The sequence below is a fragment of the Typopeltis vanoorti genome, chromosome 25, assembly GCF_054136105.1.
Source record: "Typopeltis vanoorti isolate ZY-2024b chromosome 25, IOZ_Tvanoo_1.0, whole genome shotgun sequence".
Taxonomy (NCBI): Eukaryota; Metazoa; Arthropoda; class Arachnida; order Uropygi; family Thelyphonidae; genus Typopeltis; species Typopeltis vanoorti.
In genome coordinates, this window is record NC_143573.1 from 34127272 (window position 1) to 34155139 (window position 27868).

The window sequence follows — 27868 nt, forward strand, 5'->3', positions numbered from 1 at the left end:
AGTATGGAAGGTGGGCCACACATCACTATCTTGTAGCCCACCTTCCATCCTTTAGTATACACTTCTGTATCAAACGGATTCAAATACATCAGAAAAGTCAAAGGCAACCACATCAATTTCTGCAAATCTTTCATTGATTAGATTTGGATTTGGAGTGCAGTAATCACATGAATGGTCACTAAATAATTGGTGGGTCTTCAAGTGATAAAGAACCTGATCATTGATGACCTTCTCCGTTATTTTGTATAGGACTAAGATCATGTCATGGGATGATACATTGGTGACACATTTTTAATACTATATTTTGATTGGTTGAAATATAGGAATGCTCTGCATACAACAGATGAGTGTGGACGTGTACACAATTGGGATATGCAATTCGGATCAACAGATCTGGTGGTATTCAACTATTCACTATTTTGTTGATGTCTTGATTTTGATCGGAGGAGACAGATAGTCCCCTATTCTTGGTATAGATGCGATGCTTGTTCTTCTATGCAGGAGTTGAAGGATAAGAATCAGGGCAGGAAACATGCAGTATTCGCGTACTATTTCTGGTGAGAGGTCTTCTGGGCGAATATTGCAATGATACCTTCTTCAGGTGTGAGAGAAAAAGGGTGAGACGATCGTATAATGGTAGAAGTTGGTCACAATTGGCTTAAAAGGGACCAGAAAGCACAACTGTTATCTTCAGAGGACGAAGTTCCGAGTTTGTTCGTCTGAAGACGCTTTTGTGAGACTAATGTCTTTGCTTGGCTGCTTGCGTTTGTTGTAAAACCAGGAAATGGAAAGTGGAGTGACATTTTGGTGGAGACTGAACGCATTTTATTTTAGTAGGACTTTTTAGCTATTCGACAAGAGGAACTGTTTGGATCACAGAGACAGAGAAGAAGAAAAATAATTTTTGGTGCAACAATCAATTACAATGTCAACATATTTCTTCCAGTTTTGTCAGCGAATTTAAAATTGGAATCCAATTCTAGCTCCACACATTGGAAGTCTCCAAAGAAGATGACTTCACTAGTTAGGTTACTGGACTGCAAAAAATCTCGCTACCGGGGAAAAAATAGATCGAATTGGTTGGTTTTCAGAATTTGGAAAGCATCAGACATAGACAATGATTGCAACAGGATGGAATCCTGACATATTAATTTGGTGTCTTGAAAAGATCAAGATGAGGTCATTCCAGGTTTTGGACGGAAGGAGAGATCTCGTAAATGAGCCTTTCTGAGTGAAAAAATCGCTCCGAGTGTAGAAAGGCGAAATTAATATTGGTTATGGTTGCCAGTTGAGGTTTGCAGATTCTATAATGGTGATAGTGGTGCATATACTGAAAGTGTGTGTCTTGGAGTTCTAAAAGCAGTTCGTGCAATGTTTGTGGTAATAGGTCTCCTGGCCCTGTGGTCTGCCATCTCTCACTTCAGCATTCAGACTTCCTCCTGGCACAGTATGGTGGCAATAGGGTGGATTAAGCATTGTCGGGAAGCCTCCTGATGCGACCATCAAGTTCGTTCCCTTTTATTGCTGTATCCTGGACTGGAGAAGGTCTATACGAATAGATTTTCACAGTGTGTTTCACAAGACCTTGAGGAAAATTACTGGAAATGCATAAGAGGAGGATAGAAGCGAGCATCCTTATTTAAGAAACCACTTCTTATTCTGGTTCGGGGTAAATTTGAAGCTGAAATAGTTACAAATCTAATTAGTAGTTTAATTCATTTAAAATGATACTCAGCTTATCTTCATTAAATTTAAAGTTATAAAGTAAACTTTTCCGATAATATAAAGAAATAGTGGAGATAATACAACACGGCTATGTGTTGTATTATCTGAGGAAAATATCGCTGAAGCCAGTTCTATGTTATTCCTGATTTATTTCTATTAGTTTTAGAAGTATTTCTGCCACCTGCAGCTCCTAAAAAATCACACAAGATCCCCCAGCAGATTAAAATTGTGTGCTCGGCGAAGAAAATGACCAACCATCTAATCAAGCAGATGGATCCACACTCTACAAATCCAACTGGTGTCTATTTATTATTTGTTGCTTCTGTCACCTCCTCTTCACCGGGCGCTGTTTACTATCCACTTAGTGACGTCATTGGTTAGAGCAGCCTGTAGTAATCAAGGTATGATGACGTAGTTAGTTGGTAGGTCCCGGGAAGAGAGCGAGAACTGCAATTATCGATTCTGGTAAACCAGAAGTCGGAACAAAATTAACTAGTTGAGTCGAGTTACAGCCAAACACTAACAACCAGCAAAAACTCAGAAAAAAAGAGGAGCAAATATTGATCCTGCTTGCTATAGCCGCAGGACACTTACAGAAAGGGGAAATTTCATGCCGACGGCACCGGAGAAAAATATTTGGTTATTTACAAACTTGTTTGCTCAGCTTTCTGAATAATTGCAATATTCAGAAAGGTGTTGGATGAATGAACGTGCTGAGACAGTCATTTTGATATCATTTAAGTTTCAAAATTGGATTAAAAAAATCTTCTATTAAGGAAACAGCTAAAATTCACTAAAAATCAACTTAAGAAAACTACGTTAACTTTAAAAGAAACAAAAAAGCCGATCTGAACTAAGATAGGCGGATTCGGCTAAATTAACTCAATTCTATAACGTGTAGTGTAATTATTGTCCCTTACCTCTTCGAATATTTTGACTCGAAGAGGTAATCTGACCATAACTTCCACCATTTCAATAACTACACACCTTTAAAGCATAACTTCCATGAGTATTTTTCATCTGGTACCTTTAAATCCGCAATCAATTTCCTCGAAATCTATAGAAATATGGATAACATATACTTGCCTCCATATTGAGCCTTCAAACTCGGAGAACAAGGAAGGTATTCCTTTATTTTATCTTTTCTACGATTCTTTAGAAAAGGCATCCTTTGTGTTCCTTAAACATAACATTTTCAGTTATTCAAGACAAATATTAATAAATTAGTTCTTTCTATCTTTCCGATATGACTGGTGGAGTACATTTTGTGGTATCTTCCAGATTCCTTGGTTGAAATATTGTTTTCAACTATCCAATTGCACCGATTACATCATTGAAGCAATTCGTGTAATTAGACGACACTTCATGTCCATTCTAAATTCCTGTCCTTCCTAAATATTTCGAATTCATCGCCACCTTCAGTTTCCAGCATAAGTGCCAAGGCTAACTCATCCCACCAAATGACTCGCATTCAATATTTTCTACTTCATCGAAATATGATTTTGAAATGGTTAACCGAACGAGAAAGCTTTTCCTCTGACCAAAGAGCAATCCAGTTCGTTAATCACTTGCCAATCATTGAGTTCGTCATTGTTTTCTAATACTAATCCCTGGAAGTCCTCTATAATCAGCTGGAATACTGATGTCTAAGCATAATACTCTCCCCGCAACTTTCGCATTATACAAATATTCAATACTATACAAAAATACACCGTGATTAATATTTTCATTTTGATTGATGCCCAGTTTTGCAACTATAGCGTAGAACCTTCAAAACTTTCCAATGCAAATACTAGTTTAATGGTCTGACGCAGTGAAACACACTCGTTTGCACAGCTTCGAAGAAAGCAATCAGCGTCGCAGTGGTTAAACTACGCATGCGTTCTTTCTTTAATCGCTAGAACTAAGCGGTTTCTTGTCGTGATGACTTGTTTGGTTTGATGCATTATACTCATGCGTTTTGGTGGCTGGCGTACCGATTAGTTTCATAACTTGTACTTTATGAGCACCACTTATTCTTGTACTCATAAAGTACAAGTCCCAAGTATCAATCCCAGTAATGGAAGCCATATTGCGTATTATTTCAATGCACCTACACACTTCACGATGCACCTGCACACTTCCAGTCGACAAAATGGCTATAGTCTGCTCGAGACGTCTGCTATGGTGTCATGAGTCATCGGGTTAACACTTATGTCCTTTCTTCTCCTCTCCCAGATCACATGACAATGTTTTTCATAACAAAATCACTAAGACAGGTCCAATCATCATCACCAATATTGCTCTTCTGAACGACGTGATGAAGTATGAATTTGATATAATAGTTATAATAATATAATAAGCGATAGGCAGCAGGTCTTTATCCTCTTTCATCACCAACAGTTAACTTCATGGCTACCGTGATGTAGAAAACGTCGTGGAAAGAGTACGGCATACTATTACCGCTATTTCCTGTTCTTAAACCATTACTGGTATTGTTTTCTGAAATGATGTTAATTATGCCTCCGAGGTTTCTCCATTTCGGGGTTTTAAGTAAGGGAAAAAACTTACTTAGTTGTGCCAAAGACCGACTAACTCAGGAACGTGCTAAAAAAAGGTCTACAAAAGTTGCTCTGATCAAACACCAGATTTGAATCTACAACGCCTTTCTTCTGAGATCCTAGCATTGTGGACGCAGAAGACTTTACCGTAAACTTATGAAGACGCATCTACTTGCATGAATATAAAAATGTAAATTATCGCACAAAGATGAGAACGCCATCTAGTGATCAAACGTCGAAGCGTGTTACATTTTCTGGTCAACTAAGTGAATTGATTAGATAAATTATGAAAAATATTTTTCCTAATCCTATTTACGGAAATGCTTATTAATTCCCGTGTCAGCTTTCCATACCCATTTCCAACGCTTCCTAGTGTTGTCCCTTTTAGTGCATCTATTCGTTCCATGTTAGAGCAACAAGAATTTTTGTAAAGTCGTCATAATTAAACGGACTACAATGAACATTTCATTCAATTACATGAAGCTTCGATCAGATTTTTTTCTAAGTCACCTTACAAAGTTCTTTTCGATTGGGTGTTCGATGCCTTGATTGTTAGTTGACGTTCTAAAATTTATTTCTTCAAAAGTATCTTTAAATTCTTTTAACAATATCCTCTTAACTGCAAACTAACAGAGATGATCATTCAAGATCTTAATCTGGATCTCATATACTCCCTAGTGAAGCGTGACTAAAGTGGGGGGTTGAGAGAGATGTAATGAGGGAAACACGTCCGACTAAATGCGAGAAGCAAGGGATGTGTTGACCTGTGCACATTACACCGAAGCCGTGTAATCACTGCCTATATAGTAATATTTAGAGTTATACGACCAGGCCAATGTCGTTATTATCAGAGAAGTGTCGTAACACTTTGGGACAGTGACGTGATAAGCTCGGATGGTGGAGATGAAAGCCAGCAGAGTGGAACAAGACCCGTTTGTCCAACAGAGTGTGGAAGTGATGCGGTAACTATTAGATCTGTTTATGTGAATGACATATAATGCAGCAGAATGGCCGCCATCTTTTTGGTAATAAATGGACACAATGACGTGAGCTTAGAAACACGGACACATTAACGAATGTACTGAAAGGCAATGACCATAACTGATGTCCGCCATGTTACCTCGCATTGTCTTCCTTAGGATTGTTATAATAGAGATCCTGACATTAGCAATGTCAGGATCTCTATAACAAAATGGGAAGTTGTGAATCCGAACACTTCAGATACGATCACTTTTTAATCTGTTATTATCCGATGGTATAGGGTGGTTAATCCTTATTCTTATAGTGTCCTATATCTGTATACTGAGTATCTTCTTTTGATCAGTTTGCAGAGCGAAAACCTCGCCTTTTTGGGACAAAATACTCATCGCCTCCGTATGAGACTGATTTACTCACTGTTTGATTGAAAAGATCTAATAAAAGTTCCTTACGTTAGCGACGGGATTAGAACTAGGTTTTTCTAAGGGTTCTTCTAAACCATCTCAGAACGGAGGCCTTATAAGGCTTGTTTTAAGCTTTTCACGTAGCATTGAGGTTTTTTAGCTCTGGACTGCACAACCTCGACCGTCTCGAGGATAAGGTAGTTGGCCTTATGCCTCCCGTGTCTGTAGATGTTGTTCACGGGACTGGTTTGCTTGTTCTGGGGGACGAAAAACCCGAGTTTCCGGGTTAAAAAAAACCTACCGCCGTATGACACTGACTAACTCACCTTTAGTCGAAAGAGACCAGATAACGTTTCCTCACTTTTTAGACGGGAATCGAACCCAGGTCTTTCCGACTAAAGGGCTTCGTCTAAAACAACTGAGCTACGGAAGCTCTCCATTATAAGCCTAGCAACTGTTATTATTAAGAAAAGATAAGCTAACTGTAATTTACTACCTCGATTGTTAGTTTGAACTTAAACCTCCATTTCTCATTATATATATTGCAGGACCATAAAAAGTGAGAACAATTTGTGTGTGTGTGTGTGAGCGCACACACACACACACACACACACACACACACAAATAACGAGCACAATAGTGACGTTAGTGCGTTTCCATGGAGATGGTAACAAATAATTAAAACCAGATTGTTATGCTAATAGCACACGGTAAACTTCGTGCTATTGACACTTTGCAAATGCAACGAACTCATTTGTAAATCGACGGGAATGGGCGACAATTATTCACGAGCGGGCGGGATGGGTGAAAATTTTGACCAATGTCGCAGCTAGCTCCTTAATTATACATATACACCGTAAATTACTGTTTCTCTTCAAACGCCTTGTGAATGGTTTCATAACTCCCCTCCGAAACACACACACACACACATAGTTTATTATGTCTTAATGAAAAAAAAATTTTTTTTTCCCTCCGAAATCCTCTGTTAGCTGACACGACCATTCACCAGAGGGAATCCATAAATCAGATGCTGTTAATCAATCTTCAGAAACTACCGACATCTAGTGTTACAGTCTGTCACTAAAGACATTAAAATCGCAGCAGCTATCAAGAAAACCATCGTAAATTGTTGGTTGGCTGCAGCCATCTTAATACTCAATTTAAAGAGCAATCTTTTGTGTCGAACATACACTAAGCAATGTACGTATGAAATTTTGCTTTCGTATTCGATTTCGACGCACGTAACAGCTTTCAAACGATGTCCCATTTATTCTATTGATTCGTTTTCTTTGTTCTTTTCAAGTACATTCTCAGTCAAACACTTCTTTGCCTGTGAGCGACACTTCCTCGCTCACCTGTCGCCCGACACCGAGAGTGTTACCGTGACGAATAGCGATACGAAGTGAATGCGATTATCGGATAATTGTCTTCGTCTCAAGAGATGTTTAAACGCTGAGATGGTTTTATTATTAATGCGGCTACACAACATCTAAACTTGATTCTTCATTTATAGACGAACGCAAGTTACGGACGTCGTGTCAATCCCTACGAAAACGAGGTGATTGTGATTCGATAATATCACCAAACTAGACAAGAAACGTGCCGATAATACTGCATCTCATAGTCAAGAACTCTCAATAGAAGATGCTTGTATCTCGAATTTCAGACACGGGTTCAAATCCCGACAGTGAAGAGTGGAAGTTGGAAAATCGTGAATGCATAACAAGATGAACAAGCGGATAATGACAAATACATAGACATATAAATAATCACTTGTATTTTAATATTTAAACACAAATGGATGATAGTCGATCTAAATATATGCGAGTATTTACACTCATTGAGCTACAAGTGAGTTTTAATGATTTGCTTGCTAATTAATCGCAGTCTACACGTAGTATATTCTTAATTAAATATAGAGGAACCTCACTGGTGTTCACTAAACACAACAGATTAATTGTATTTTGTTAGCTCACACCATCTTAATTAAGGTAAGCGGCCGGGTACAAAATTTAATCACGTGATGATCGAATTACTATCTCCTAAATAAACATCCGTTACAAGATTGAACTTAATGTCTGCTAAAGTATGGATAAGCGCTACTGTTGCATTAAAAAAAAAATGCTAAAATTTAACAATTACTAGTGGTAATTCGAATGTAAAAAGTAATATGACTATTTTAATATTTTCGATTGGTAGGGAAATTTAAAACAATGTTTGGGAAAATAATTATCGTCTGTATCATACAATAGATTCGTTTGTTTTTTTCATTCGGGATATGGCGTCATGCTTCCATGTTTGGAAAGATATTAAACGTGAACTTTATGAGGTTTATATCCTGGCATCTTTGAATATATTTAAACAATAAATTATTTGTTGTTGTTTTTTTTCTTAAAATCACTTTGACATTTCTATTTCCTGTACATTTTAAAATCTGCACTTCTCGCGGTCCTGAAACGTTCTGCTTCCCTTTTATGCTTCCAAAACTGCCCGGAAATTAAAAGAGCGTGCTTGACACGCCTTCCTGTGGTCGCCTCTATTATTGAATTACAAGAATGACAATAAATGAATTTTTCAGTTAGCGCTTCCAGGACGTATTCACTGCCAAAGTTTTGTTACTGTTTGCCATAATGGAGTTGGGACACGCCCGATATGAACTCTCTTTCTCTGTGTGTGTGTGCGTGTGTGTGTTTGTGGCCTCATTTGGAACTTCACATTGCCATCATGGCTCCAATAGGAGTGCATTTCTCCTACAGTTGACCATTGAAGTAGATAAAATGTGCTTAGTTACGTCCAAAAATATTGTTTACAACAAGATGTATGAAACGTCATTTTTTGTTAATATGAATTTTAAAAACGTTTATTTATTTTAAAATTTGAAGGAAAGACTAAGGAGCATATGTGCTTTTTATTCTTTTTGTAATGCTTTTTGTATATTTTATTTTTCAACAAGACAAAAATGAGTCGTAGAAATAAATGCATTGGGCTTTTTTTTTTCTTGGTTTTGGTACGTTGATGCACACCAACTCATAAGCGCCAACAAACCAAACTATTGTTGAGTTGCAGGCAACATTTAGGTGTAGTATTTCACTTTTTTATCACTCGAAATCAACCTCAAACCTTCTTACAAATAGCCTTATCTCGAATACTTACATTTACTTTATTTTATGAGTTTCACTTTAGGTAGGATTTTCGAATTTTTTTTCATAAAAATTCAAGTTTTTGTTTTCGAAGCCATTCATAATTTTACCTTAAGAAACTAAGTATTTGTTAATGTAATATATTTTTCTACCCAAAAATATCTATTAAGGGAAATATTTGAGACTATGTTGATCGACAACACATTGTATTAGGGATAAACACTGTACTGTAATTCTTTGTTTTATTTCTATATTATTGTTTTTTCCTTCTATTTCTTTTTATTGCTACGAAATCCATTACTGACTTTTATATACAATACTCTGCTATGGAAATGGTTTAATTTTTTATAGATAGTTAACGAATTAATTAAATTTCTTCAAGTGAAAATTTACTACACTTTGAGGACTTAAAAAGGTAATGTTCCTTCAGACGCAACTCTTGCACTTTGTACCACCCAAAGTGTGGTACAAATTTTAAAATTTTAAAATTTTAAAATAGAAGTTTTAAAAATCCTAGAAGTGCAAAGACATTTTGAGAATAGAAAGAGATCTATTCTCAAAATATTTTATTCTTTATGATTAAGTAACAGTTCCTTATCTTCATCCACTTTTTAAAGTCATTTTAAATATTTGATTGTGTTTGCTATTTCTGTTTGTTTACCATTTCATACATCGAACAACAATAATGTCAACACTAACTAGAATGCACCATAGTATCCTAAAAAACAAAACGGCACTTGGCCTGCAAATATCCCATTTGGTGACTGTCTTACGCATTGTGGATTCTTACCTGTTTTCAAGTAACAAGATCGTAGACTTCAAGATAAGTATTTCCTTTACAGGATTAGGAAAGGTCAAAACTCATCCGCTTATGTTTCCTCCAATAAAGAGCACAGAAAACCTGGATCACTAGAGATTAGAGAGGTAGGTCTTCCATTTGTATCTTAAGCTTATCACATTCTCTGTTTAATTAAGATCTCATAGAGTTATGGATTGTTTCTCATTATTGTTTACTCATAAATCTATCTACAGAATCCATAGTTGAACATAATTACAATACATTATTTGTGCTGTTTCGCTTGGGGAAAAGTATAGAATGCAACAAACATATTTTGAAAATTTTTTCGTATTTTATTCTGAATACTTAATAGAAAACTTATGATCGATTATACCCTGAAGCGAGGGTTTAATGACGTTTGCTAATCTAATGATATATTTCCTATACGCCATCACACTACACCATACTTTTTTGAACGAATATCGCTATTAGGGAGTAATAAATTGCCTGAATTATCCTTTCCCCTGGCAACAGATCTAAAAGCTGTATCTGACACCAGATGTATGGCCAACTGTCTCGGTCAATACAAACGACTTGTAGTATAATGGGACTGACGTCCAGGGGTGGTCTGGGCATTATTGGCTGTAATTTGATTACGTGTTGGTTATGTCGTGTGTGTGGCACCATCCTAAGGATGGTGGATGCTGACAAAGTCACTAAATAAAACAAGGCACGCTTTATATCTCGCAAACTAGGAAGTTTTATATTAAGATATTTATATTTTTATGTGAATCTCACTGACGAAACACTGTTAGCCAATAAGTAAAACTTTTTCAAGCCACTTCGGGTCTCCAGTCAGCAGGATGGTCTTACACTGGGTAATCTCCCATCTAAAGACATTCATAAATATTTATACATGAAATGGATTCGAAACTGCAGCCTGCTGATTGTCACGATGTCAAAAATATGCTGCTGTTTTCATGGTTGATTGTTCCTTTCATAGTAACCGTTGCTATGGGCGTGTCACGTGCCTGGCCCAAATTGTTTATTACTGACTGGATGCTACATTACAGTTGGAATTTCACTCTGTATACTTCTGGAAGATTAATTCTATGGCCTATTAATTATTCATTCAAGTCTCTTCTCTTCTTTCATGCACATCAGTGCCTTAAATACTTCTAATGAAACCCATGAACGAAATAAAATTTAATTTAATTTAATGGTCTTAATTTAAAATTGGTAATTTGTCTACGCTTCTTGAATATCTAATATTGCATTTAACTGTTCCACATCATAATTTAAGCAATTTAAACTATTTTCCTTCGCGATCATCGACATACCAAAAGCATCATACCTTTCGATCAATACACACACATTCTCACAGCGCCATCTATTGTCAAACAGACGAACTACAAAGTTTCTCCTATTTAGCGCATAATCTGGATGCCCATTTTCAAAAAAATAAAAAAGAAATATTCGTTGGGAGAAGTTTTATTTTAACATATCGGGATCACACTAGCTTGTATCAGGCTTTTAAGAATGGATAGGAGGGAGTCAAAAACACATAATAAGGAACCTGCGGAGGGATGGCATGAAATGTTTTTTTTTTTTTTTTTTATTAAGAAACAAGACATCGTTGAGAATTCTGTTTATTTCTACAAATACGAAGATACAGGCGACACAACTCAGCAACAAGGCACCAGGACCACTGGTGGGAACAACAGTAAACTGTTAGACAGGTTTATAACTGATATTCCTTATTTTATCGCGACATTAGCACCGTTTCAAGACTGTCGCTTTCTTTCTAAATGACGGTAGATCGCTGGTTGAGTTCCTGGAATAGTTTGGCAATCTTCGTTCGCTACTGTTTCCTCTACAGATTCGTCATCACTCCAGTGCCTTGCATCGGGAGTGTCGCCTGTCTATCTCCGTATCTGTGGAAATAAAAACAGAAATTCCATCATGCACTCGGTAGGCTTTTCAACACCTCCAACACAACAACAACAACATACAGATCTCATTTTAATACTAAAAGAAATATATTCAGGAGAACCCTTAGGAACTTATAAAAGGCATGTTTTACTCTCTCTCTCTCTCTCTCTCTCTCTCTCTCTCTCTCTCTCTCTCTCTTTCTCTATTTTTAAACTTCGAGTATATCTTCTATGCATAATTTATCATTCTTCCAACTAAGGCTTACACTTTGGTATAATATTTAATATTGAAAGTAATTAAATTCTAACGCAATACTAAAACTCGTCAACCTTTTTCTCATAGTTCCTAAGTGACGTCATTGCCAAGCATATTTAAATATGTACCAGCATGTGGTTTGTGCGTGCGAATTACGTAAACAATACTTTAGTAAGCTCTTTAAACGAAATAGCCGTTACTAAAATATTTCGGGTTACATCCCAAAATCCACCTTTCATTAGTCGTTTCAAAAGTGTGCTAGCAATCTCGTTATAAAGTCTCTGACGCAACAATACGTCATGTGGACGAGGCTTGGATTAGTAACTCTAGATTAAGTGGACTCTTGCATTAGCTATTGGGGGAAAAGGGAGATGTTTTTATCTTTTCGCGTATTAATAATACCATTACCGTGCTTGGACTGTAATAGAATAATGAATTCCTATTTTGGAGCGATTTCAAAAAGTAATTTTGGTCGCTCTAACAATGATTATGCAGAGTCGCTTTAATTTTCTCGAGATATCTTTTTCAGAACGTGGAAGAGTACGTTTAGAATAAAAATTAGTAAATCAACGCCGCTGCATCGTGGGTTGATTCCATTCTTTTTTGTAGAGAGGGCAGGTTTATATATATTTGTTGAGAAGAATGCTTTTAGTCAGGTGTCATTTAGAATTATCAGTCCATAAATAGAGAAGGCTATCATTTAAATCTGTGGTTCTCATTTACATATTTGAACAGTCAATAATCTTCATTTTTACATTTTAATCTCCTTCCTAATATTTTATTATGTGTTCAGTTTAAAAGGTTCGCAACGGTTGTCAAATATGAAAATCTCTTTTATTTATTATTATTATTGTTTTGTAATCCAGTATCCATAAATCTCATGAGCTTGGAAAGCTACGCATTCGTTGAGCTAATTGGAAGGCCGATGCGGTAAATGTGTTTTGTCTCCAAAAGCAGGGGTGCATACTAATTTGACAAAGCATACAGTGTTCCGATATCTCAAGCTTCAAAATCATCAATAACCTATGCTTTAAACATCGACCTACATACCATCCTTCAATGGGGCAGGGACAATTAGATCGCTTCAATTAAAAATCCTTACCCTCAGTAATGCAAACATCACCAGACAAAATTAGATCTCTTTGCTTGAACTAACATTCGCCTGCAACCTCTCCTGGCATAAACACATCACATCAACAGCTTCCTCAAAATCCAAAAACCTACGCATTTTCTTGCACTCAAGATGCGATTTTTCACCTGCCAACTTTATGCAAATCCCCAAATCCGCCCATTCTTAAAATCACACATTTAAGATGGTGAACCTGAAAAAATTCGTAAAAAATCTCGTGTTTTGTCCAAAGACCAATTACTATCATAAATAATCCTTCCCTTAAAGACTTATTATAAACACAGTCTCATAGATCTTTGTTTCAAGTGTCTTGTCTTGTCTACGCGAATTATAATAGTTACTGAAATGGCACCATCAATTTTCCACGTTCTGTTGGCTTCTTAAAAACAAAGGCAACATCTGCTCCGCATCCCACGTTCAGTGCAACTACAAATACATCAAACCAGCTTCTCCCTCTTCTCTTTTAACCCCATCTACCTCGGTCTTCTGGAACAGTTCTCCACAGGAGGTATTCCTAAACAAACAACTTGCAGTTCTTGAAGAAAAATGTCAATAAGCTTCATTACCAGTCCTCACCTACCCCCCTCCACACACACACACACACTCACACATACGGCACTGATGGGCTTATAATTTCCTCTACCTGTCCTGCATGGGATCAATACAAATGACTTGCATTAAAGTTTGCCATTGTAAAAACACAGTAACAGAAACGATATTTTATATCAATCATATAATACTTTGGAAATATGAGTATATTCAAGATAAACGCATTCGGATTTAAAACATATTATATTGCATAAATTACAGACATCTCATTTTTACCCGAATATCGTAACAGTGCCAACCAGCAATGTATTAAGGCAAGGAATTTCATGCCAATTGACTGCAGATGTGCACTTTATTGGATGCGTCCCACTTAATGGACTTCCAGCGAGGTGTTATCGTTGGCTGCCACATCACAAGATGCAACTATAGTACAAGTAGGATATCCAGATCAACAGCCAGTAACGTCATTAAAATATGAAAACGTAATGATGAAAAGAAACTAAGCAACATTTAGGCAGACTATATAAAAGGCGAAGAAAAGTGCTGAATGGATGGATTGTACCTCTTCTGTTTCTCACCAGGAGTCCAGTGTATCACTTTTTTCAAAGTGTAACTTAGGATCTGTTAAATATGGTAGCGATAGACACCTCACCCCAATTGTGGCGTCATGTAAAATTAAGTTACTTAACACTACGGGGAGGAACAGACGCCTTGAAACTTCTTTTTGCTCATGAAGTTTAAAAAAAAATGAAACACCTTGGATTAGATGATGTTGACTCCTTACATTATCCTGAAGTACATATTGGGATACGCCCTGTTTTTGAACGAAATACTCTGCTGTGTATATTCTTATCACCACACAGCCTATATTTCTGTGCTACCTTAGATATTGTTCTTCGAACGGCGTGAGTTTATATCAGGTTGGACCAATTAATAAAATATATTTGTTCACATTAATAACTAGAGTTTTATACGGTCTCACTTATAACAAACTCTCTTTATAAATTATCTTAGATGTTTCCTCTCCTGGGCACTTCATTCTGGAAAGTTAATAGAATGCTCTCACCAAGCCTAACGGATCAGTTTATTCTCAATATCAGAAAAACCTCGGACGAAATAACCAAGTTGCCTAAGAAATATCCGTGATAACTCTAAACATATCCCGGAAGTTTTATTTGGATGATTTCAGCAGTTTTTAGAGATGCCCGAATAAACAACTATCCTTACAAGGCAAAGATTTAGATACTCCTACATATACTACTTACGAGTGTGGTCTGAAAAGTTCTCGGCCTCGACTATAGATGGCAACATTATCGGCAAGATTTTCTTTTTTAAGTTGGAACATCTGTCATAAGTATCCATGTAAAACTGCAAGTTATTCCATCAAGTAGTTTGTTTTATAAGCTGTCTGAAGCAAAAGTGTTGTCTGTATCCCTTGAAATGGATAAAATTGAGTATCGTGCGGTTATAAAATTCTTTGTAAAAGAAGGTTTAACGCCAAAAGAAATTCATTCGAAGTTCATAAAAGTTTATGGGCACTCTTCTCCTTCGTTTTCGACAATTACGAAATGGGTTGCCGAGTTTAAACGTGATCGTGCCAGCCTTGAAGATAATCCACGTGAAGGATGGGCATTTCAAACGAAAACGTCTAAGATATAATTAGTATGAAGAATTGCAAATGAAAAAGCTTTGCGCAAGATGGATGCCGCGCTTACAAATCAAAAACGCACTCGCATGTGAATATCTGAACAGTGTTTGGAGCGTTTTAACAAGAATAAAACTGATTTTGTGCGTCGATTTATTATACTGTGGATGAGACTTGGATTCACCATTACACACCAGAATCCAAACAGCAGTCAACACAGTGGACAGAAGCCGGTTGTTCAGCGCTAAAGAAGACAAGGTCGTGGAATCGATATTTTGGGATGCTAAAGGCATTTTGTTTATTAATTATCTCAAAAAGGGTAAAACAATAACCGGGGAACATTATTCCGGTCTTTTAACCAGACTACATGAAAACATTTGTGAGAAAAGACCTGGTTTGCAGAAGAAGAAAAATCATCATTCATCAGGACAATGCACCTGCCCACAAAGGTGTTTTGTCAATGAGAAAATTAAGGGATCTGCACTATGAATTGTTGGAACATCCACCCTATTCCCCAGATTTGGTTTCCTTTGACTTCAATCTCTTCGGAAAAACTAAAAATCTTCCTCGCCGGTCAGCGTTTTTCTTCGAATCAAGAAGTGATTGCATCTGTAGAGGGGTATTTTGCAGATCTTACTGAGAACCACTACAAGGATGGGATAATGGGGCTGGAGCATCGCTGGAATAAACGTATTAGTCTTAAGGGAGATTATGTTGAAAAAAAAAAAATTTTGAAACTATAAATTAGTTTGTTATTGTTATGCCGAGAATTTTTCAGACCACCCTCGTATATTCCTACACTCTGCGGTGTATTTGAATAAAATGTGAGATAATCACATGCTTAAAACGTCACAGGACGCTATATCAGTAAAGAAATCGTTATTAATATCGATAAAAGATTGCATTACCCAAAATCAACTGGAGACAATGTCATTTGATAAAAATGTGAGGATTCCATCTTATCCAAAAAAAAAAAAACCCCTCCAGAAACATTTAAGACTCAATACCAGCGAACGAAAAAGTTATAAAATCTCGAGAGTTATTTGACTGGTGTGAAAATAATGAATTAACAGTTCAAAGAGTCTGCAGGGGGGGTCAGCTTTGCAGTTAAACTGCGTAAAGGACTTACAAAGCCTCTCTTCCCTTCCTTATAGAAGTGGAGAAAATGCATATAAGTCAAATATCAACAGCGCAGATTACACTGCGAAAAGAGCATCGGTAATGGTCTATAGAATGTTGGAAATCATTGATACGGAGGGAGGGATGAATCGGACGAATCATTATTCGGACGCGTTGCATCTCTGTGGGCGTTCTTCCTCCCATAACAAACAACGACATAGCAGACCCACCTATTCGAATAATGCATTGTGGAAGAACAGATCCCTGTCTGTTCCGATACAATAATGCACTGGATCATACTATACGTTGGAGGGAAATGCTATAGAAAATCTAGTAGCTTGAAGAGAGTCCCGGTTTCAACCACTAAAACGCCTTTCCTAATAAATGGGCCAGACCATGGGCATTGATCTGGTCAATGCATCCATGTTAGACATGATGGCCATGGTATAAAGAAAGATTAGCTTGGAACATCTTTTATCAGTCTGGGAATGGATGGTGAGTGGTTATTCTCAAATTATTATGAGTTTTAGTGAGCGAGTAGAACCAGTGTTAAGTAGAAATAAAAATGGGGTGAAAGTTATCTGTAAAAAGACAGCGTACAAAAACGGAACATTATATGTCAGTTATTGGTAGGTCGATGAGCGAGAGTCCCAGAGAAGAAGAAGAAGGATAATTGAGCACATCTGATTTATGAGTCGATTTTGGTTCCCTCCCAAACATAAAAGCAATATTCTATTGTAAGAAGAATATAAAGTATCATCATCAACAAATCTATGAATCCAGATTGTACTCAAGGAAAAAGGATCACATCATTAATGTATAAGAAAGAGTTTGAGAGTGAAAGTTTAGAATCTTTACAAAGTGCAACATCAGCAGGAAAATCAAAAGATAAAAAAGAAATCGCCCAAAATCGTACTCGATAAGTCACCAGATGGAAAAGCGGTACTCAACACAAAATATAGGAGAAAGTCCACAATATAGGAGTTTGCTCAGAAGACATTTGTCAGAGTTTAAATGCATTGAAAATATCGAAAGCAATGACCTGAATTTTTTCAGACAGGGTGAAGGATTTAAATATAAAAACGACCCATCCCTGTCTTTTATTTGAAATATGAAACCTTGGATGGGAATAGCAATGGTTCTCTGCCAAAACCATCCAAGAAAATGATGAAGTTGCTGTGAATCTTCCCACTTGTATCGAATAACTTAAAATTTTCCTGAAGTAATAAGTTTTGCAGTATTTCCTTGTGAAAACTTCAAAAAGAAATGGAACCCTTCTTTCATTGTTAAAAAAAAAGCGAGTCATAAGTTGCTGCAACGCTCTCCACTAACTTTTAGATTGAAGAAATGATCGAATATAAATAGATAAATTCCTAAAGATGTCACTACTAATGTCCAAATTCAGTGAATGAATGATAGAGGTCGCTTCGAATGAAACTTTACACCGTAAATAAAGGTGATGATTTCTTTTAGTACACTTCAACGTAATAATAATGCAAATTAGAAATTAGAGCTAAATATTCTTCATGGAAAATGTAACTCACTTGTATTAATAAAACTAATAATGTGTTATCATTCTTTCTCTCTCTCTCTCTCTCTCTCTCTCTCTCTCCTTAAACTAAACCACAGTTGGCCGAAGCCATTCTATCCTAATTCAAAATAAAAACTATTAAATATACGATTGGTTTACAGCCCTTCGTAGATGGGATTGTCATTGAAAATATGCGTTTATCTGTTGGAATTCTTAGTTCATATACGACTGTACTACCTCAATATTATTTAAAGGAAATTGTGCTTGAGCTCAGTGTTAACCGTATAACATTTTAGGAATGTATGGTCTAGTTATACCTTTAGCTTTGCCTTTTAAGATAGGAAAAGTAGTTAAACGTTTAGCTGAAAGAGGAAGAGATTTATATTTGACTCGCACGATACTCACGAAACCGAAGGAAGATGCGATAATCGACAGGGCTCGTATTTAATGTTATTGATGAATTGTTATTGATGTTATATGACTATTATATGTGTGGATCAACCGGTTATTATCGACATTATCCAAATAATTTCGATAATTATGTGGATAATGGTGTCAGGAACCCATATTAAGGGTGTAGTCCAAACAGTAAATGTGCCATTGCATATGTTATAGAAAGAAAATGCTAACACTTTGGAAGTATCTCGAAAAATTTGCCACATGGCTACAGATGAAGACGATCTTTCGCTTCCTCTTCTGCTAGGATCTGTTTTATTTCATTTATGTTGTGTTAAGTGCCCCCCTCTCATCACTGACCAACTTATTTTGAGATTAATGAGTAAATCCACTGTAGCAAGCGGAACCTATAACTTCATCTAATCGAACCGGTGCTTAACAATCATATATATCAATGCACGTCTTAAATCTATTCCAAAGAGGAAAGAGAATGTATTTTAATAACTGACACAAACATTCCTACACAACTAAGCGATGATAGGAATGTTTGTGTCAGTTGCCACTCTTAGTAGTGGAGAAAAAAATGATTGAATTGGGAAAGCAAATAGTAATTTTGCGCTGAATTTATGAAAAGACTGAAGTGGCAGAAACACGTAAATAATTCAACGATGTGTCTGGGGAATATGCTGTCTCTCTCTCTCTCCCTCCTGTCAACTTCGCATCCGCCTTTCAAGCATTTTGAGCGTGCTGTGAAGTATGACCTACCAGCCTTTATAATTCTAAATTCGTTACAACTTACACAACGTGGTAAATGCACTAGCAAGCGAATTATGACGTTTATTTCTAATTTCCAAATACGCAGTAATTTTTGTTGTCACTTTGAACTTTCTTTTGGCCCACCTCAGCTTCTGAGAAGATCTGTAGCATCTAAGTTTCGTTCTAGATTCTGTGCTTGTTTAATGGACCGTAGTAGAACAATTTCCTAGCACTGGTTCTCACTATTTTTATTCCACATCAGTCTTTCAACAAAACATAACTAAACTAAATATTTAATACCTGAAAGAAGCCTAAAGCGACTCATTATGTTAATGGTTGGAATAGTAGCGGTACTTCCGTGTGGGCTGCATATATTCGTTTATGATAGTTTACTTTGGCATCAATGTATTTTTGTTTCCAAAACAAGAACACAAAAGCAGAACATAACCACATGACGTTTTTGCTTACAATCTGGTTTTTATTGTTACAATTTACACGAATGTTTAAACTACAACAACATCTCATCGGCACGCATGCGCAGAACCTTCAAACACTTGTAAAATAGCCTTGTACTTGAGAGTTGAATATAACTCAGAAAGAAATCATTTTCATTGTGCGTGTGGTCTAATTAAGGAACTGCATTATACCCTGATCAATTCTGTGGTCTTCTAGGGATAACTTTAACAAACGTGTGCTATACTTGGCGATTAAAGGACGCATTGGTTAGCATTTCATTGTGAGCCAACATCACCTAACAGCAATGGCTCATCAGATCAGATGAGATTCGCGTGTCGTACGAATGAGCCAATTAAAAAAAAAACCTTTAAGCTTATGGCCATAAATATCAGTGGTTGTATCGCGATGCCATTAGCCTGGCACAGCTCAATGACAAGATGCTATCATCAGTAATGACATCTCAACAAGCTTCCGTGGTCCAGCTGCCATTTTCTCCTCTTCGTTGACTCTTACACCTTATCAGAGCTACGTGTAATCTGCTCAGTACGTGACGGAGCCATCACTCACTTCGGGCGAACAATTTGCGAGTGCCGTGGCTCCTACTTTTCTTATCGCACGTTCCAGGTAACTACAAGTCTCTTCGTTTTATTACTTTTGTGTGTGTGTGTGTGTGTACTTTCCGCAAGACCACCTGCGTACTTTTACTAACTACATTTTGAGGTGGTCTGCTGAGTGATTTTTTTTTTGGGGGGGGAGAAGGGTGTCTAACATAAATAGCGAGAGAAAAAAAACTTTTCTTTGAGATTCAGCCAATAAAAATACTGTTTTTTTTTTCCTGGAAAACGTACATTGTTTTCCTAAGGATGATTTTTCACAGTTTATCGTGAGTTGGTACAGTTTACATGGATTACAATAATAAATCTGATATTAGGATATTGCATATGTCATTTATAAAAGGGCAATGTGTATATTTAAGGCATAAATTAAACTGTAACTTAGAATTTTGAAGTAGTGGCGAGTAACTTATGTTTCGTTCTTGTCTAGAAAACAAAAATTTCAGATGCTACCCATCAGATTTAGGCAGGACACATTTGAACCCGCTGTTAGCATACAAAATACTGGAGGGGGGAGGTATACTAACGTCGAGTATCAAAAAATGAAACTATCTCGTTATGTAAAGCAGCGATTTTCAACCGGTGTGCGGCGAGATTCGTGAAAAAAAATTAATTGAAAGAAATAATGTCGTAATTTGCGCATTTATTTATCTTGTGTGTGTAAATCAATCAAAATTATTCCTATTTTTTTGGCGGATCATCAAAAAAATTAAAAGAACATATTTTTAGTGTGCCGCAGAATTTTAATAATTAGACTAGGTGTGCCATAATTTGAAAAAGGTTGAAAATCACGGATGTAGAGAGACAAATCCATACACAGTGAAAGTATTCTAATTTTGTTATTCTGTTTTATGGGATTTTCTCACTTGTAAAAACAAACATTTTTGTATCTGCAGAGTTTCAGAATATTCGTAAAGAGGAGCATAATATCTCTTCCTTGCTCAGAAACTATCTAGGAAAGGTTCATTCGGTTTAAGCAAGTCAGATTTCGTGTTAGAAGAGTAGAATGTAAGTACCGATGTTCCCTGTTCGTTCAGGATGAGGATTTCAATTTCACTGTGGGTATCGATGCTTTTGGATGGCTTAGGCAGAAGATGATCGTCAATGTCCTGTGCGAAACAACCAAAGTGTTTTCAGTGTTTGAAGTGGCTTTGAGGTTTGAAGTGGCTTTGAAGAATTCTTTGTTTGTCATAGGTTTACGGCTCTTCGTGAATGACATTGTCATAATTATACTACGACAACCAAATTGTTTAACAAATATCTATTTAGAGTGCGGAGATTGTGGCTGAAAATGAATAACAGTAAGTAGTACGCTTTACAGGCTAATATGTCACTATTTCTCATATTTTCTAGTTTCTGAAAAAAAGAGTAACAGAAGTGAAGAATTTAAAAACAAATATTCTCCCAGTTACAATAACAATAACGAAGTCCATTCGTGGTGGAAATCATTGTTTTGATATTACAGTTGCAGCTATCGCCACTTAGTTCGTCTCTTATCCTTTATCCTTCTAATCAATGCAATAAATTCAAGCTAATCCTACGACCACAACTTTAATTCATGAAAACATTGTTCTAGTTTTATGAACATGTTTTATACTACCGATTAAACATTTCTTTCAACCTAATCGCAGGAACTTATGCTGTCCACATAGACGTAGTTTTACAATCACTAATAGAACAGGATAAAAATAATGCTTTCCTTTATATTAGTTTTTAGGGGAGACAGAAACTTGCAAACTGTTCGCTTAAAAATAATTCAAAAATGTCGGTAAGCAACAAACGGTTGCCACAATCTATTTATCAGACATATTATGAAATAGACTAATACAGATGAAATTTAAAGGTTAAAAACAATGAAAATTACTTCAGAGGAATTTTGCCACATCATTGTTTTCATTGTGATATTTATGCATCCTAAATTCTGTTTTTAAAACCCGTACCACAGGAGTAAGCCAACTTTTCTACTAACATCTTATTCTTTCCCTAGTGCAATTGAATAATGTGTCCACCTACATTTGTAGCTGGGATAAGGATAATGTGTTCTGCGAACCCTATTTCGTATGGATTTTTTGGGATCTTCTTGCTATTACAGTTCGCTTCAAGGATGGAGTTGTAAATAATAGAGGACATCTAAGCATGGGTAGGAAATCCCACGTGAAAAATAGACAGTCTCTATGGAAGATGGAAAATCCAATCGGAAATCCTTTATAGAGTTGATGGCATTACCGATAATAGTATCTGAAAATATCTGTTTGAATGTCATTATTGGAATATGAAGACTTCATTTGAAAATTCAGATAGATTATATTTGGAAAAATACAAATATAGGCATTTTGAGAACAAAATTACACGTAGTGAATAACCCTTTTCGATGATGACTTTCATAAAGCTAGTATATGCTGCAGGAGACTACTTACACGATTATTTTCAGAAGCGAAGAAGGGGAAAAAACTGCAACAGTATATTAAAGATTATTCGGCTAACAGTAAAAGTTAATGATGTACTAATTTAAATTAAAAGTAGTCTACCAGTTACTAATATTTCAAAACAAACACAGTCTTCTGCAACAAAAAAATTATATTACGTTTATGTAATAATATACAAATATTATTATATACAAATATTATATTATATATTATCATCAAATCAGCATCAAATTCCTGCCATGTACCCTCAAGGGGTGTACAGGATATGATAGTACTAGAGGAAAAATTTACATCATTACTAACTTCCTGTCTACAATTTTCCTCCAAATCAGTCTGTTACTTGTCAAGACTCCAACATTATCAGATCTTATATTTCTATCGTCTAAGGCACTTTGTACCGTATCAATCTACCTATATCTTGGCCTTCCTCTGGGTCATTTTCCTGCCAACCTGGCAGAGAACACTTGCTTTGCCAATCTTTCCTCTCCCATTCTATTTAAGTGACCATACCACCTGAGATTAGCTCTGCTAACGCATTCCTGGATGCTGACAATGACAAGTTCTTTCCTAATATCCTCATTTTTAATATGATATTGCCATTGATGCCATCTGTTCACGCCTATAATCTTTCTCAGGACTCTCATATCTGCGCTCTCTAGTCTTTGGTCAAGTGTTTTACTTCTGACCCAGCTCTCAGATCCATAAGTTAAAACTGGTTTGAACACTGTCTTGTATACAGCTAATTTAGTGTTCCGACTAATTTCTCTCTTATTCCATATGAATTTATTCAATTGACTTCCCACCATACCAGCTCTGCTGATTCTGTTGTCTATTTCTATATTTAATTTACCATCTTCAGTAAAAAATCGTGCCTAAATAGCTGAAATGTTTTACTTGTTCCACAAGTTCTCCATTCACAACACAGTTCATATTTTCAACGATTCTGCCTATTTTCATTGTCTTTGTCTTCTTATTGTTGACCTTCATACCATATCTATTACAACAGCTATTCAATTTAGTCAGAGAATCTTGCAGACTTATAGCAGATTTATTTAGAAGTATAACATCATCCGCATAAAGCAAAGAGCATACATTAACATCCCCAATTCTGATATCATGTTTAATACCACCTTCCATAATGTGATAAGTATAAATATTATATAATTTTAATAATTATTATTTAATTTTTTAAGATATCATGTAAAGTATCATACATGACAACTTCAATCTCAGCGTGTTCAACAAAATGTTACAGATAGGAGATAATATTGACACTTTTAAACTCAAAATATAACTTAAAATTTTATTAAATCGTTTATCTTCATTTTTGTTTGGCCGTTGTCATTTTTATATTAAATATTATACAAATATTAATATACAAATAACATTCTGGTTCGAGGGTATATAATTCATTTATTGTATTATCGTTGCAGCTTTCCTTTAACCTTTGTGGCTGGATGGACCTCAATCCCTTGGATTATAATCCCTTCATCTCTATGAAAAATGGCTTAAATTAATGAGAATCTATCGAGCACCTGGCTCACCCATTTTAGGGCAGTGTGGGAGCATCTGTACCGATGAGCAGAGCCGCTTTCGGACGCCTGTGTTTCCACCTATCGTTTTCATCGTAGTTAGATGACTCTCGAATGAGTTGATTGGGATGAAGCTGCTTTGATGAAATATGTAATGGCAGAATCACGGAGAAACATGCGAATGTCAGCGTCTCGGTGGAGGAGAGCATTCCTGACAAACCACGGAGCGTTGAATATCATACGGAGACATTTGTTCTGGATGACCTGCAGTTTTTTGATGTTGCAAGGGGAGGTGTGACCCCAAGTCGGTGATCCATAGGTCAATGTGGGTCTAATGATTGCTTTATAGATTCGTAGTTTGTTTTCAGTGTTAACACGGCTTCTTCGGTTGAGAAGAGAGTAAAGTTGCATAATTGCGGAGTTTGTCTTGCTGCAGGCATAATCGATGTGAGAGTTAAAGTTGAGGCGGTTATCTAGTTGAATACCTAGATATTTGGTGCTGGATTTCCATGGAATACCTCTGTTGAAAAGTTTGACTTCTCCGTAGTGGGATGCCTTCCGTCTTGTGAAGAGAATGGCAGTACTTTTGTCGGCATTCACAGCTATTCTCCATTTCCTGAGCCATTTTTCTAGGTTTGTTGCTGCGGTTTGTAAGCGCTGGGTAGCTAAGTTCGGCCTGAGCGATCTACTCAAAATTGCCATGTCATCCGCATAGCAAGCTGTGGTGGTTGATGTCGTGTTAGGGACGTCAGCAACGAAAATGTTTAAAAGCAGCGGAGACAGTAGTGAGCCTTGAGGAACACCTGCAGTGATTCTTTTCAAAGAGGATTTGAGTCCTCTCAACTTGACCTGAAATTTCCGGTTTTTTAAGAAAGGAGTCGATAAGTTTGGTAAGGTAGAGCGGAACGTTGACCATAAATAATTTATAGATGAAAGCTACGTCTGATTTTATTTTTGTTTCTGATTAGAGCAAGGATTTCTTCTGGAAGTAGGTTTACTTGAGCTGAAGTGGAAATAGAAGAGGCTGCGGTAAAGCCAGTTTGAATTTTGCTTTCCAGGTTGTTGATTGCCGCGTCAATTTCTTCATGGGAGGAGATATTCGGCACTGAATCCATGATAGTATTGATTGTAGCCTTGAATTTTGTGAAATTAGTAAATGACCGACTGGGAATAAGTTCCGGATCCTCTCCCAGTTTTAGAAGTACTGGGTTGTGGTCCGAACTGAGGTCGTTAACTACTTGCAGCTGGAATTGATGAGATGTGTTTTTGAATATGGCTATATTTAATACATCGGGCCTTCCGTGTGTTCCATAGTGTGTTGGTTCAATCGGACCTGAGATGATAATATTTCTCAGCTTAGCAAAATTGTGAAGGATTTTTCCGTTGTAATTGGCACACCTGCTATTCCATAAGGGATGTTTTGAGTTTAGATCACCTGCTACTATTGTTGCTTCCGTAGTGTCAAGCAGCTGAGAAAGATCAGAGGATATCAGAGTTCTGCCTGGGGGGTTATAAACGGAATATATCTTTTTAAGATGCCTGCATTAATGGTGTAAATTTCTGTGCCCAGATTTTTCCAGATGAGTTGTAGGCATCTTTTTTATTTCATTGTAACCGATGTTTTTCTTGATAAAGATTGCAGTACCTCCACCTCTGGCATTAGGTCTATCATTTCTAATTAAAGAGTAATTTCTTAGTTTGGGATTATCACAGGATCGCAGATGAGTCTCGTTAACTAACAGGGCATCAATTTTGTAGTGAGCAGCAAATTCTTGGAGTTCTAGAATGTTGTTGCTGAGTCCATTAGCGTTCCAGAATGCGACCTGAATGGAATTTATTGTGATGGCCAGATTATCTATTAATCAGCGAGAATATGACTTGGGTATTTTTAAGAAATATGTTTGTGTAAACCTGGTTTGGATTTGATTTGCTAAAAGTTGATAGCATTTCTCCCAAAGTGGCAACAAGCATCGCAGCAGAGTTTTGGCTGGTTGGTTTGGTTTATGCCGATTTGTTGTGTGAGGAAACTACAGAGGCATACGATTGATCAGGTGTAATAGCCCGCACTTTAATTTCCGATTCCGTTTGTGTGACTTGCTTCTGAGTGGACGGGGCCACTCCCTCCTTAGTTCTTGTCAGGTTAGATGGGTGGAGTGAACAGCCCTTGTAGTTAGCTGGATGTGGGCCGCCACAGTTGGCACGCTTAGCAGGAGTGGTTCTTGACTTGGCACATGTATGCGAGGGATGATTATTTCCGCACTTTACACATTTGTATTCCTCTCTATAAAGCTTCTGCGCATCACCATACTTTTGACAGCGGTGGCATTGTCCAGCGGATGTCTTCCTTCTGAGAGGTTCAGTCCTAATAACCAAGTTACAGACAGTCTTAAGGTCATAAATCTCTCGTTGGTCTTTACTGATCTCCACTAAGACCAGAGGCATGGGCCACTTATCCGCTCTGTACATGCGTGATATTTTTATTGGTGCTAATCCTTGCGATTTGAGATCAGTGGCTATTTCTTCAGATGGTATGGTTTCTACTAAACCTCTGATGACCACCTTGAATTTTTTTTTCGCTTTTAAGCTGAAAAGTGTGATATGGGACTTTCAATTCATCTAAATGTCTGGTGAGTAGGGTAGTCCGATGCACCTTCAGGCTGAATCCGGACTCCTTCATCGGTGTTCTTTGCTGAATTGAATTTGATGTTGTTGTTTTTCATCAACTCAGTGATTGATGACTATTTTTTGGATCGTAAGATTACTGGTGGAATTCTCTCTTTAGGCTGTGTTACTATATCCGTCTCTATTATTCTTTCAGTTTGTGCTGTAGTGTCCATTGATGCTGCTCTCTCTGAGGTAGTATTTCAGGTTCTGCAGCTAGAGACTCCTTCTTTCGCTTCTTCCTGCTGACTACTTGAAAGTCGTCATTATCCTCTAGTGTGTGAATATCAGCTGATGTGGTATTTTCTTTGCTGGAATCTTGTGAGGTGTTAGGAAGAGGGTCAGGGGATTGGTAGTCCTCTGATTCAACCTCTTCTATTTGATGGATTGCTACCTTTCCTGGCCATTTTCTTTGCAACAGGCCTCCTACATGTTTGAAGATTGCCAATAGCTGCTTGAAGTCGAGCTCATCATATGGAGAGTCCATAACTTGGCCTAAGAGAAAATAACGGTTGATCGGGTTTTCCGAGTAGTTTGCGAGTGATCCTGTAGACTTTGAGTGTCCACTAGCTAATCCCATAGACAGCTTAGTGTAAGCATCTACCAGCAAAAAGTTAGACTATTTTTAGACTATCCTAAAAACAAGGAAAAAGGAGTTTCGGGAACTTACTTGGACACAGTGCAGAGACTTACCTCCCTAAAATACCATTCATCCACCACTGGTCCTCATTGCGGTGGAGCCTGCCGGCCATCAGACCTCCGTATATTTCATACAGAGGGGGAGATAGTAGATTTCGAACTGTATTAGTTCCAGTGCAATGCGAGCTTCCCGAAAAACCTTATATAAAATTCAACTAGGCAGAGTCTAAAGGAATACGTCCGATCACAATGACAGCAAGAACAACTCCCATAATCAAAATCAAAAGTTTCGACTCGTTGCAGCTTTCTTTACTAAAATATTTAATTGTATTATTATGATATATAATTTTTAAAGGAGTATAAACTTATTCTAAAGTTTTGTAAAAATATTCAAAAGTTGCTAACCTTAAAATCTAAATTCTAAAAGAGTATAAATATTACATAATTTTTAATAATTATTATTAATTTTTTAAGATATCATGTAAAGTATCATACATGACAACTTCAATCTCAGTTACAGATAGGAGATAATATTGACACTTTTAAACTCAAAATATAACTTAAAATTTTATTAAAGCGTTTATTTTCATTTTTGTTTGGCCGTTGTCATTTTTAATTATAAAGTAACATCAATGGTAACATAAAATACAGTGGCGTATCACG

General features: G+C 36.7%; 1 protein-coding gene and 1 long non-coding RNA gene across 6 annotated transcripts in view; one reads left to right on the top strand and one right to left on the bottom strand.

Moving 5' to 3' along the window:
- Nucleotides 1-27868, bottom strand: part of LOC150092644 (potassium voltage-gated channel protein Shaker-like) — a 709278-nt gene that overhangs the window by 424897 nt on the left and 256513 nt on the right. The window contains exon 2 of one of the 5 annotated variants that reach the window (XR_016550500.1): nucleotides 11198-11499. The exons of the other annotated variants lie outside the window; for them this stretch is intronic. The gene's annotated coding sequence lies outside the window, so the exon portion shown is untranslated. Of the gene's footprint in view, nucleotides 1-11197; nucleotides 11500-27868 lie in introns of those variants that run through there. 5 annotated transcript variants of the gene reach the window in all.
- Nucleotides 1-27868, top strand: part of LOC150092645 (uncharacterized) — a 405687-nt gene that overhangs the window by 48809 nt on the left and 329010 nt on the right. The gene's annotated exons all lie outside the window — the stretch shown is intronic.